This window comes from Moschus berezovskii, chromosome 10 (assembly GCF_049115385.1).
Source record: "Moschus berezovskii isolate FMDL1 chromosome 10, NW_MosBer_1.0, whole genome shotgun sequence".
Lineage (NCBI taxonomy): Eukaryota > Metazoa > Chordata > Mammalia > Artiodactyla > Moschidae > Moschus > Moschus berezovskii.
The window spans coordinates 12,536,142-12,548,888 of record NC_142469.1 but is presented as its reverse complement, the minus strand read 5'-3'; positions in this window follow the sequence as shown (position 1 = coordinate 12,548,888).

Sequence of the window (12,747 nt, the reverse complement as noted above, 5' to 3'; positions counted from 1 at the left end):
GATTTTGTGGGGGAGAAAGTGGTCGCCCCATTCTATTCTTCTGCCCTCTTCCCGTGCTCTGTGTTTTTTTTCTTTTTTAATTGGTTTATTTATTTAATTGGAGGCTAATTACTTTACAATATTGTGGTAGATTTTGCATACATTGACATGAATCAGCCATGGGTGCACATGTGTCCCCCATCCTGAATTCCCCTCCCCACCCCATCCCTCAGGGTTGTTCCAGTGCACCGGCTTTGAGTGCCCTATTTCATGCAATGAACTTGGCCTGGTTATTTATTTCACATACAGTAATACACATCATTCAGTGCTATTCTCTCAGATCATCCCATACTCTCCTCCCTCAGAGTCCAAAAGTATTCTTTATATATGTGTCTCTTTTGCTATCTCACATATAAGGTTGTCGTTACCATTTTTCTAAATTTCATATATATGCATTAATATACTGTATTGGTGTTTTTCTTTCTGGCTTACTTCACTCTGTATAATAGGCTCCAGTTTCATCCACCTCATTAGAACTGATTCAAATGAATTCTTTTTTATAGCTGAGTAATACTCCATTGTGTATATGTACCACAGCTTTCTTATCCATTCATCTGTTTATGGACATCTAGGTTGCTTCCATGTCCTCGCTATTGTAAACAGTGCTGCGCTGAACATTGGAGTACACATGTCTCTTTCAATTCTGGTTTCCTCAGTATCTATGCCCAGCAGTGGGATTGCTGGGTCGTATGGCAGTTCTATTTCCAGGTTTTTAAGGAATCTCCACACTGTTCTCCATAGTGGCTGTACTAGTTTCCATTCCCACCAACAGTGTAGGAGGGTTCCTTTTTCTTCACACCATCACCAGCATTTATTGTTTGTAGACTTTTTGATAGCAGCCATTCTGACCGGTGTGAGGTGGTACCTCATTGTGGTTTTGATTTGCATTTCACTGATAATGAGTGATGTTAAGCAACTTTTCATGTGGTGGCCATCTGTATGTCTTCTTTGGAGAAATGTCTGTTTAGTTCTTTGACCCATTTTTTGATTGGGTCTCTTATTTTTCTGGAATTGAGCTGCAGGAGCTGCTTGTATATTTTTGAGATTAATCATTTGTCAGTTGCTTCCTTTACTATTATTTTCTCCCATTCTGAAGGCTATCTTTTCACCTTGCTTATGGTTTCCTTCATTGTGCAAAAGCTTTTAAGTTTAATTAGTTAGTTAGTTCAGTTGCTCATTCGTGTCCGACTCTTTGAGACCCCATGAGTCACAGCACGCCAGACCTCCCTGTCTATCACCAACTCCCGGAGTTCACTCAAACTCATGTCCATAGAGTCGGTGATGCCATCCAGCCATCTCACTCTCTGTTGTCCCCTTCTCCTCCCGCCCCCAAACTTTCCCAACATCAGAGTCTTTTCCAGTGGGTCAACTCTTCACCTGAGGTGGCCAAAGTATTGGAGTTTCAGCTTTAGCATCAGTTATTTAATTTTCCTTTTATTTCCATTACTCTTGGAGGTAAGTCATAGAGGATCCTTCTGTGATTTATGTCAGAGAGTGTTTTGTCTATGTTTTCCTCTAGGATTTTTATAATTTCTTGTCTTACATTTATATCTTTAAGCCATTTTGAGTTTATTTTGGTGTATGATAGAAAGTGTTCTAGTTTCATTCTTTTACAGGTTGTTGACCAGTTTTCCCAGCACCACTTGTTAAAGAGATGGTCTTTTCTCCATTGTATATTCTTGCCTCCTTTGTCAAAGATAAGGTGTCCATAGGTGCATGGATTTATCTCTGGGCTTTATGTTTTGTTCCATTGATCTATATTTTTGTCTTTATGCCCGTGCCATACCCTCTTGATGACTGTAGCTTTGTAGTATAGCCTGAAGTCAGGAAGGTTGATTCCTCCAGTTCCATTCTTCTTTCTCAAGATTGCTTTGGCTATTTGAGGTTTTTTCTATTCCCATCAGTTCAGTTCAGTTCAGTTCAGTCGCTCAGTCATGTCCGACTCTCTACGACCCCATGAATCACAGCACGCCAGGTCTCCCTGTCCATCACCAACTCCCGGAGTTCACTCAAACTCATGTCAATAGAGTTAGTGATGCCATCCAGCCATCTCCTTCTCTGTCGTCCCCTTCTCCTTCTCCCCCCAACCTTTCCCAGCATCAGAGTCTTTTCCAGTGAGTCAACTCTTCGCATGAGGTGGCCAAAGTATTGCAGTTTCAGCTTTAGCATCAGTCCCTCCAATGAACACCCAGGATTGATCTTTAAAATGGACTTGTTGGATATCCTTGCAGTACAAGGGACTCTCAAGAGTCTTCTCCAGCACCACAGTTCAAAAGCATCAATTCTTCGGCGATTAGCTTTCTTCACAGTCCAACTCTCACATCCATACATGACCACAGGAAAAACCATAGCCTTACAAATAATTAAATTATTTGTTCTGGTTCTGTGAAAAAATACCATTGGTATCTTAATATGGAGTGCATTGAATCTATAGATTGCTTTGGATAGTATATTCATTTTTACTATATTGATTCTTCTAATCCACAAACATGACATATTTCTCCATCTATTTGTGTCATCTTTGTTTTCTTTCATCAGGGTGTTATCAGTTCAATTCAGTTCAGTTCAGTCGCTCAGTCGTGTCCGACTCTCCGTGACCCCATGAATCACAGCATGCCAGGCCTCCCTGTCCATCACCAACTCCCGGAGTACACTCAAACTCATGTCCTCAGAGTCGGTGATGCCATCCAGTCATCTCATTCTCCGTCGTCCCCTTCTCCTCCCGCCCCCAACATTTCCCAGCATCAGAGTCTTTTCCAGTGAGTCAACTCGTCGCATGAGGTGGCCAAAGTATTGCAGTTTCAGCTTTAGCATCAGTCCCTCCAATGAACATCCAGGATTGATCTCCTTTAGAATGGACTGGTTGGATCTCTTTGCAGTATAAGGGACTCTCAAGAGTCTTCTCCAACACCACAGTTCAAAAGCATCGATTCTTCGGCGATCAGCCTTCTTCACAGTCCAACTCTCACATCCATACATGACCACGGGAAAAACCATAGCCTTGACTAGACGGACCTTGGTTGGCAAAGTAATGTCTCTGCTTTTTAATATACTATCAAGGTTGGTCATAACTTTCCTTCCAAGGAGCAAGCGTCTTTTAATTTCATGGCTGCAATCAGCATCTGCAGTGATTTTGGAGCCCAAAAAAACAAAGTCTGACACTGTTTCCACTGTTTTTCCATCTATTTCCCATGAAGTGATGGGACCAGATGCCATGATCTTTGTTTTCTGAATGTTGAGCTTCAAACCAACCTTTTCACTTTCCTCTTTCACTTTCATCAAGAGGCTTTTGAGTTCCTCTTCACTTTCTGCCATAAGGGTAGTGTCATCTGCATATCTGAGGTTATTGATATTTCTCCCAGCAATCTTGATTCCAGCTTGTGCTTCTTCCAGCCCAGCGTTCCTCATGATGTACTCTGCATAGAAGTTAAATAAGCAAGGTGACAATATACAACCTTGACGTACAACTTTTCCTATTTGGAACCAGTCTGTTGTTCCATGTCCAGTTATGACTATTGCTTCCTGACCTGCATACAGGTTTCTCAAGAGGCAGGTCAGGTGGTCTGGGATTCCCATCTCTTTCAGAATGTTCCACAGTTTATTGTGATCCACACAGTCAAAGGCCTTGGCATAGTCAATGAAGCAGAAATAGATGTTTTTCTGGAACTCTCTTGCTTTCTCCATGATCCAGCGGATGTTGGCAATTTGATCTCTGGTGCCTCTGCCTTTTCTAAAACCTGCTTGAACATCTGGCAGTTCATGGTTTACACACTGCTGAAGCCTGGCTTGGAGAATTTTTGAGCATGACTTTACTAGCATGTGAGATGAGTGCAATTGTCCGGTAGTTTGAGCATTCTTTGGCATTGCCTTTCTTTGGGATTGGAATGAAGACTGACCTTTTCCAGTCCTGTGGCCACTGCTGAGTTTTCCAAATCTGCTGGCATACTGAGTGCAGCACTTTCACAGCATCATCTTTCAAGAGTTGAAATAGCTCAACTGGAATTCCATCACCTCCACTTGCTTTGTTCGTAGTGATGCTCTCTAAGGCCCACTTGACTTCACATTCCAAGATGTCTGGCTCTAGGTCAGTGATCACGTTATCGTGACTATCTTGGTCGTGAAGATCTTTTTTGTACAGTTCTTCTGTGTATTCCTGCCACCTCTTCTTAATATCTTCTGCTTCTGTTAGGTCCATACCATTTCTGTCCTTTATCGAGCCCATCTTTCCATGAAATATTCCATTGGAATCTCTAATTTTCTTGAAGAGGTCTCTTGTTTTTCCTATTCTGTTGTTTTCCTCTATTTCTTTGCATTGATCACTGAGGAAGGCTTTCTTATCTCTCCTTGCTCTTCTTTGGAACTCTGCATTCAGATGCTTATATCTTTCCTTTTCTCCTTTGCTTTTCACCTCTCTTCTTTTCACAGCTATTTGTAAGGCCTCCTCAGACAGCCATTTCGCTCTTTTGCATTTCTTTTCCATGGGGATGGTCTTGGTCCCTGTCTCCTGTACAATGTCACGAACCTCCGTCCAGAGTTCATCAGGCACTCTATCTATCAGATCTAGTCCCTTAAATCTATTTCTCACTTCCACAGTATAATCATAAGGGATTTGATTGAGGTCATATCTGAATGGTCTAGTGGTTTTCCCTACTTTCTTCAATTTAAGTCTGAATTTCTCAATAAGGAGTTCATGATCTGAGCCACAGTCAGCTCCTGGTCTTGTTTTCGCTAACTGTATACAGCTTCTCCATCTTTGGTTGCAAAGAATATAATCAATCTGATTTCGGTGTTGACCATCTGGTGATGTCCATGTGTAGAGTCTTCTCTTGTGTTGCTGGAAGAGGGTGTTTGCTATGACCAGTGCATTCTCTTGACAAAACTCTATTAGCCTTTGCCCTGCTTCATTCCATGCTCCAAGGCCAAATTTGCCTGTTACTCCAGGTGTTTCTTGACTTCCTACTTTTGCATTCCAGTCCCCTATAATGAAAAGGACATCTTTTTTGGGTGTTAGTTCTAAAAGGTCTTGTAGGTCTTCATAGAACCAATTAACTTCGGCTTCTTCAGCATTACTGGTTGGGGCATAGGCCTGGATTACTGTGTTATAGTTTTCTCTATATAGGTCTTTTGCTTCTTTAGGTAGATTTATTCCTAAGTATTTTATTCTTTTTGTTGCAATGGTGAATGGAATTGTTTCCTAAATTTCTCTTTCTGTTTTCTCATTGTTAGTGTATAGGAATGCAAGGGATTTCTTTTTGTTAATTTTGTATCTTGCAAATTTGCTATATTCATTGATTAGTTCTAGTAATTTTCTGGTTCTGTCTTTATGGTTTTCTATATAGAAAATCATGTCCCATTCCTCTCAGGGAAAAAGGCAGCAGCAGTCTGTGAAATTGCTTCTTGAAAATCACATATGGGCTTTGCTCTTTGGGCCAGCTCAGTGATCCTCAAAATTTACTGAATTCTTGAAAAGAATGCTTCCTAAAGACAATTTTACTTTGCTATGATATTGAAAATAACTTATGAAATTCTCAAAAGCATGAACTTAGCATTTTCATATAATTATGAAATAATATATATATTGTGTCTGAAAGTTAGAAAACATCAAAGAGCTGAGAGGATAACACAAATTGAGTATAAATATGCTGGATTTTTGCATATACCTATACACATATATCTTTGTGTATATATAAGTATACACAAGGTAAAAGTGAAAGTCAGTCGTGTCCAACTTTTTGTGACCCCATGAACTGTAGCATGCAAGGCTCCTCTGTCCATGGAATTCTTCAGGCCAGAATGCTGGAATGAACAGCCATTCCCTTCTCCGAGGGATCTTCCCAACCAAGGGATCAAACCCAGGTCTCCTGCATTGCAGATAAATTCTTTACAGTCTGATCCACCTATCGAGTTTTAGTAAGTATTCACTTAATTCTCATAACTTTTTAATGAATTAAGCACAATTTCTTTCCATTTCACAGATGAGGAAAATGAGACTTAGAGAGATTAAATGACTTGACTTAATTCATACAGAAAATTTTAAAACCTGAAAATTAACTCAGGCACTGTGACTTACATCTCTGTTCGTCAACTTCTGCTGTGTGTGTGGGCACAGATATGTATGAAGAAATTTAGGGTCATGTTGTATATACTCTATGGAAACCTGTTTTTCAATAGATTATAAATATTTAGCTTAAATTATAGAAAGGAGGGAAAACCACTGGACCATTAAGGTATGACCTGAATCAAATCCCTTATGATTATACAGAACAAGTGACAAATAGATTCAAGGGATTAGATCTGATAGACAGAGTGCCTGAAGAACAATGGATGGAGGTTCATGACATTGTACAGGAGAAGTGATCAACACCATCCCCAAGAAAAAAAATGCAAATAGGCAAAATGGTTGTCTGAGGAAGCCTTATAAATAGCTGAGAAAAGAAGAGAAGCAAAAGACAAAGGAAAAAAGGAAAGATATATCCATTTGAATGCAGAGTTCCAAAGAATAGCAAGGAGAGATAAGAAAGCCTTCCTCAGTGACCAATGCTTAGAAATAGAGGAAAACAATAGAATGAGAAAGACTAGATATCTCTTTAAAAAACTAGAGGGAACATTTCACACAAAGATGGGCACAAAAAAGGACAGAAATGGTATGCTAAGAGAAGCAGAAGACATTCAGAAGAGATGGCAAGAATACACAGAAGAACTATAAGAAAAATATCTTCTTGACCCAGATAACCACGATGGTGTGATCACTCACCTAGAGCCAGACATCCTTGAAAGCAAAGTCAAGTGGGCCTTAGAAAGCATCACTACGAACAAACCTAGTGGAGGTGATGGAATTCCAGTTGAGCTATTTCAAATCCTAAAAGATGATGCTGTGAAAATGCTACACTCAATATGCCAGCAAATATGGAAAACTCAGCAGTGGCCACAGGACTGGAAAGTGTCAGTTTTCATTCCAATCCCAAAGAAAGGCAATGCCAACGAATGCTCAAACTACTGCACAATTGCACTCATCTCACACATTAGCAAAGTAATGTTCAAAATTCTGCAAGCCAGGCTTCAACAGTATGTGAACTGCAAACTTCCAGATGTTCAAGCTGGATTTAGAAAAGGCAGAGAAACCAGAGATCAAATTGTCAACATTTGTTGGATCATCAAAAACAAAAACAAGAGAATACCAGAAAAGTATCTATTTCGGCTTTATTTACTGTGTCAAAGCTTTTGACCGTGTGGATTACAACACAGCGTTGAAAATCCTTCAAGAGATGGGAATACCAAACCACCTCACCTGCCTTCTGAGAAGTCTGTATGCAGGTCAAGAAGCAACAGTTATAACTGGTCATCGAACAACAGACTGGTTCCAAATTGGGAAAGGAGTATGTCAAGGCTGTATATTGTCACCCTGCTTATTTAACTTATATGCAGAGTACATCATGAAGAATGCTGGGCTGGAAGAAGCACAAGCTGGAATCAAGATTGCAGGAGAAATATCAATAACCTCAGATATGCAGATGACACCACCTTATGGCAGAGAGAGAAGAAGAACTAAAAAGCCTCTTGATGAATGTGAAAGAGGAGAGTGAGAAAGTTGGTATAAAACTCTACATTCAAAAAATGAAGGTCATGGCATCCAGTCCAATCACTTCATTGCAAATAGATGGGCAAACAATGGAAACAGTGACAGACTATTTTCTTGGGCTCCAAAATCACTGCAGATGGTGACTGAAGCCATGAAATTAAGACACTTGCTCCTTGGAAGAAAATTTATGACCAAACTCGACAACATATTAAAAAGTCAGTTCAGTCAGTTCAGTCGCTCAGTCATGTCCGACTCTCCGCGACCCCATGAATTACAGCACGCCAGGCCTCCCTGTCCATCACCAACTCCCGGAGTTCACTCAAACTCATGTCCACAGAGTTGGTGATGCCATCCAGCCATCTCATTCTCCGTCTTCCCCTTCTCCTCCCACCCAGAGACATTATTTTGCAAACAAAGGTCCATCTAGTCAAAGCTATGGTTTTTGAAGTAGTTTTGTATAGATGTGAGAGTTGGACTATAAAGAAAGCTGCGTGCCGAAGATGCTTTTGAACTGTGGTGTTGGAAAAGACTCTTGAGAGTCTGTTCAACTGCAAAGGGATCCAACCAGTCCATCCTATAGGAGATCAGTCCTGAGTGTTCATTGGAACGACTGATGCTGAAGTTGAAACTCCAATAATTTGGCCACCTGATTGGTGTAACTGAGTCATTGGAAAAGACTCTGATGCTGGGAAAGATTGAAGGAGGGAGGAGAAGGGGATGAAAGAGGATGACATGGTTGGATGGCATCACCGACTCTATGGACATGAGTTTGAGTAAGCTCCGGGAGTTGGTGTTGGACAGGGAAGCCTGACATGCTGCAGTCCATGGGGTCACAAAGAGTCAGATACAACTGAATGGCTGAACTGACTGACTGATAAATATTTCCGATGTCATTAGTGTTTTTATGATATAATTTTGGGATATGGCATAGTTATCCATTGTACAGCAGAATTTACTTGAAAAGACGACATTAGACATAAAGACATCCTTTGATAAATATCAAACTCATAAACATAATGGTGTCTACAGAATGCATTTCCTAGAAGGAGATTCCTTGGTTAAATGATATGCATATTTTTAAGGCTTTCAATACATATTGACCAAGGTGTTCCAAGAGTTGTTTCAATTTTTTCCTCTATAACAGAGGTCTGACTAACCAGTTTGGCCTAGTTTCTGTATTTGCAAATAAGGGTTTATCAGAATACATCCATGCCCGTTTGTCTGCGGTCACAATTGTGCTAGCAGAGCAGAGTTGGATAGTTGTGAAAGAGAGCATATGACTCACAAAGCTGGTAATATTTATTATATGACCTATTGCAGAAAAGATTTATAACCTCCTTCCTGCATATTAGATTTAAAAATACGTTTCTCTGTTTTTCTGCCCATCTTGGATACAAAAATGCAGATGGACATATATATACATGTATGTATATATGGTCATAAATTTGGTTTTGTAGACTAAATTACTATTTCAATGTAGAAAAGAAAATTTCTTACCTTTATTGTCCATTTGCCTGTCTTTTCTTCCGTCCATTATCCTTTTTTTTTTTTTTTTTTGGTGTTTTTACTTTATATGCCATTTTGTTTCTTGAGTTCTTTGTAAGTTAAACACATTTGCAAATTTCCATATATGTATATTTCACTTTGAGTCATCTATTTTGCATTCTTTACTATGGCTCTAGATATATAGGAGGTTTTGATTGTTTTGTAATTAAAATGTGTCAGTACTTTTATTTAGGATTCTATCGTTGATTTATTAATTTTTCCTTTTAAAAAATTATTTATTTTAGTTGGAGGCTAATTACTTTACAATATTGTAGTGGTTTTTGCCATACATTGATGTGAATCAGCCATGGGTTTACACGTGTCCCCATCCTGAACCCCCCTCCAAATTCTACTTAGGAAACCCTGTTTTTCCTTTGTGCTCTGTGCAGTCAACATGTATTTTAACTCAGCTCTTTTAGTGTTTACCTATTTATTTTTGTATTCATTTATTACTATTTCTTTAATTCATCTAAGCTATAGTTTAAATGAGTCTTTAAGTGAGGAACTAGTTTAAACTGTCTGGACAGGCAATTATCCATCATTATTGACGAGACTATCTTTCCCTACTGATTCACAATTCCACTGTTACGATCTGCTAAATCCTGGTTCACATGAGTATCTATTTCTGACTTCTGTGATGGTCCGCTCTTTCTGTCTGTACTCATTTTATCCACTAAATTCATACTCAGTTATAATTGATGAACATAATTCCCTCATTAATTTTTAGAATTTTTTTACCTCTTCAATCCTGCTTATTCTTTCAATTGAATGAGCGTTAAAATGATTTTTTCAGGTTTTTTTTTAATTGGAATATAATTGCTTTACAATGTTGTGGTGGTCTCTGTCATACATCAAGACAAACCATTCATAATCATATATATAATTCAGTTTTTAAAAAATTAATCAGAATTTAAATTGAAATTCATTAGAACAATACATTGATTTGAGAGGGATTGAATCCTACCATATTAAATCTTTCCATTGAATCAGATTCTTTAATGTTTCTGAGAAATATTCAAGTTTAAACAGTATAGATCTTGCACACACTTTCAATTGTTTATTCCTACATAAACCAAATTTTCTGTGCTAATAAACTTTCATGCATTATATATTCAAACTGGATGCTGTTGGTATTTTAAAATGTTATCATTTTTCTAACCACTTACATTTGTGTCTGCTCTTAATAACATAGATTATTCCCCAGTTGATTCATTTTGGTTTTCTAGCTGAAGAATCTTTTAAAATATTATAGTTCTGATTTAAGCTTTTTATTATCAGTCAAAAATACCAGATAGTGTCAAACACTAGGAGTAACAATAGGAATCTTCTATGTGCATCATTTCTCACTTTAAAGTAATTCCTTGAATGTTTCTTAGTTATATATAAGGTTGGCTTCTGGGTTAAAATAAATTTTTTTTGTCATGTTAAGGATCTATCCTGTTATTTCTTTTTTATTAGGGAATCAGTTATTAAAAAATCAACAGTTATTGAAATTTAGCAAGTGACTTTAGATATTCAGTTCAGTTCAGTTGCTCAGTCATGTCTGACTCTTTGCGACCCCATGAACCGCAGGACGCCAGGCCTCCCTGTTCATCACCAACTACTGGAGTCCACCCAAATCCATGTCCATTGTGTAGGTGATGCCATACAACCATCTCATCCTCTGTCGTCCCCTTCTCCTTCTGCCTTCAATCTTTCCCAACATCAGGGTCTTTTCAAAAGAGCTCTTCACATCAGGTGGCCGAAGTTTGGAGTTTCAGTTTCAACATCAGCCCTTCCAATTAACACTCAGGACTGATCTCCTTTAGGATGGACTGGTTGGATCTCCTTGCAGTCCAAGGGACTCTCAGGAGTCTTCTCCAACACCACAGTTCAAAAGCATCTTTGGCACTCAGCTTTCTTTATAGTCCAGCTCTCACATCCATACATGACCACTGGAAAAACCATAGCCTTGACTAGATGGACTTTTGTTGACAAAGTAATTTCTCTGCTTTTTAATATACTGTCTAGTTTGGTCATAACTTTCCTTCCAAGGAGTAAGCATCTTTTAATTTCATGGCTGCAATCACCATCTGCAGTGATTTTGGAGCCCCCCCAAAATAAAGTCGGAGCTCCCCAAAATAAAGTCCTGATGCTAGGAAAGGTTGGGGGTGGGAGGAGAGGGGAACAACAGAGAATGAGATGGCTGGATGGCATCACCGACTCTGTGGACATGAATTTGAGTGAACTCCGGGAGTTGGTGATGGACAGGGAGGCCTGGCGTGCTGTGATTCATGGGGTCACAGAGAGTCGGACACGACTGAGTGACTGAACTGAACTGATTGAAAATAAAGTCAGCCACTGTTTCCACTGTTACCCCATCTATTTGCCACGAAGTGATGGGACCAGATGCCATATCTTAGTTTTCTGAATATTGAGCTTTCAGCCAACTTTTTCACTCTCCTCTTTCACTTTCATCAAGAGACTTTTTAGGTCCTCTTCACTTTCTGCCATAAGGGTGGTGTCATCTGCATATCTGAGTTTATCGATATTTCTCCCGGCAATCTTGATTCCAGCTTGTGCTTCCTCCAGCCCAGCACTTCTCATGATGTACTCTGCATATAAGTTAAATAAGCAGGGTGACAATATACAGCTTTGACGTACTCCTTTTCCTATTTGGAACCAGTCTGTTGTTCCATATCCAGTTCTGTTGCTTCCTGACCTGCATACAGGTTTCTCAAGAGACTTTAGATATATGTTAACCCAATTTTGTTAGTCTAAGATTTACTTTTTGACCTACTAATAGTGAATATTTGGGGCTTCCCTGGTAGCTCAGCTGGTAAAGAATCCACGTGCAATGTAGGAGACTCTGGTTCGATTCCTGGGTCAGGAAGATTCCCTTGGAGAAGGGATAGACCACCCACTCCAGGATTCTTGGGCTTCCCTGGTGGTTTAGATGGTAAAGAATCCACCTGCAATGTGGGAGACCTGGGTTCAATGCCTGGGTTGGGTAGATCCCCTGGAGAAGGGAAAGGCTACCCATTCCAGTATTCTGGCTTTGGACTGCAAGAAGATCAAACTAGAGACAGTCCTAAAGGAAATCAGTTCTGAACATTCATCAGAAGGACTGATGTTGAAGCTGGAACTCCAATACTTTGGCCACATGATGGGAAGAACTGACTCAGTTGAAAAGACCCTGATGCTGGGAAAGGTTGAAGGTGGGGGGAGAAGGGGATGACAGAGGATGAGATCATTGGATGACATCACCGACTAAATGGGCATAAGTTTGAGTAAACTCCAGGAGTTGGTGATGGACAGGGAAGCCTGGATTGCTGAAGTCCATAGGATCACAAAAAGGTGGACATGATTGAGTGACTGACTGAATAGGGAATATTGTATTAATAAGTCCCTAAGCTGATCGCCGAAGAATTGATACTTTTGAACTGTGGTGTTGGAGAAGACTCTTGAGAGTCCCTTGGACTGCAAGGAGATCCAACCAGTCCATTCTAAAGGAAATCAGTCCTGGGTGTTCATTGGAAGGACTGATGCTAAAGCTGAAGCTCCAATACTTTGGCCACCTCATGCGACGAATTGACTCACTGGAA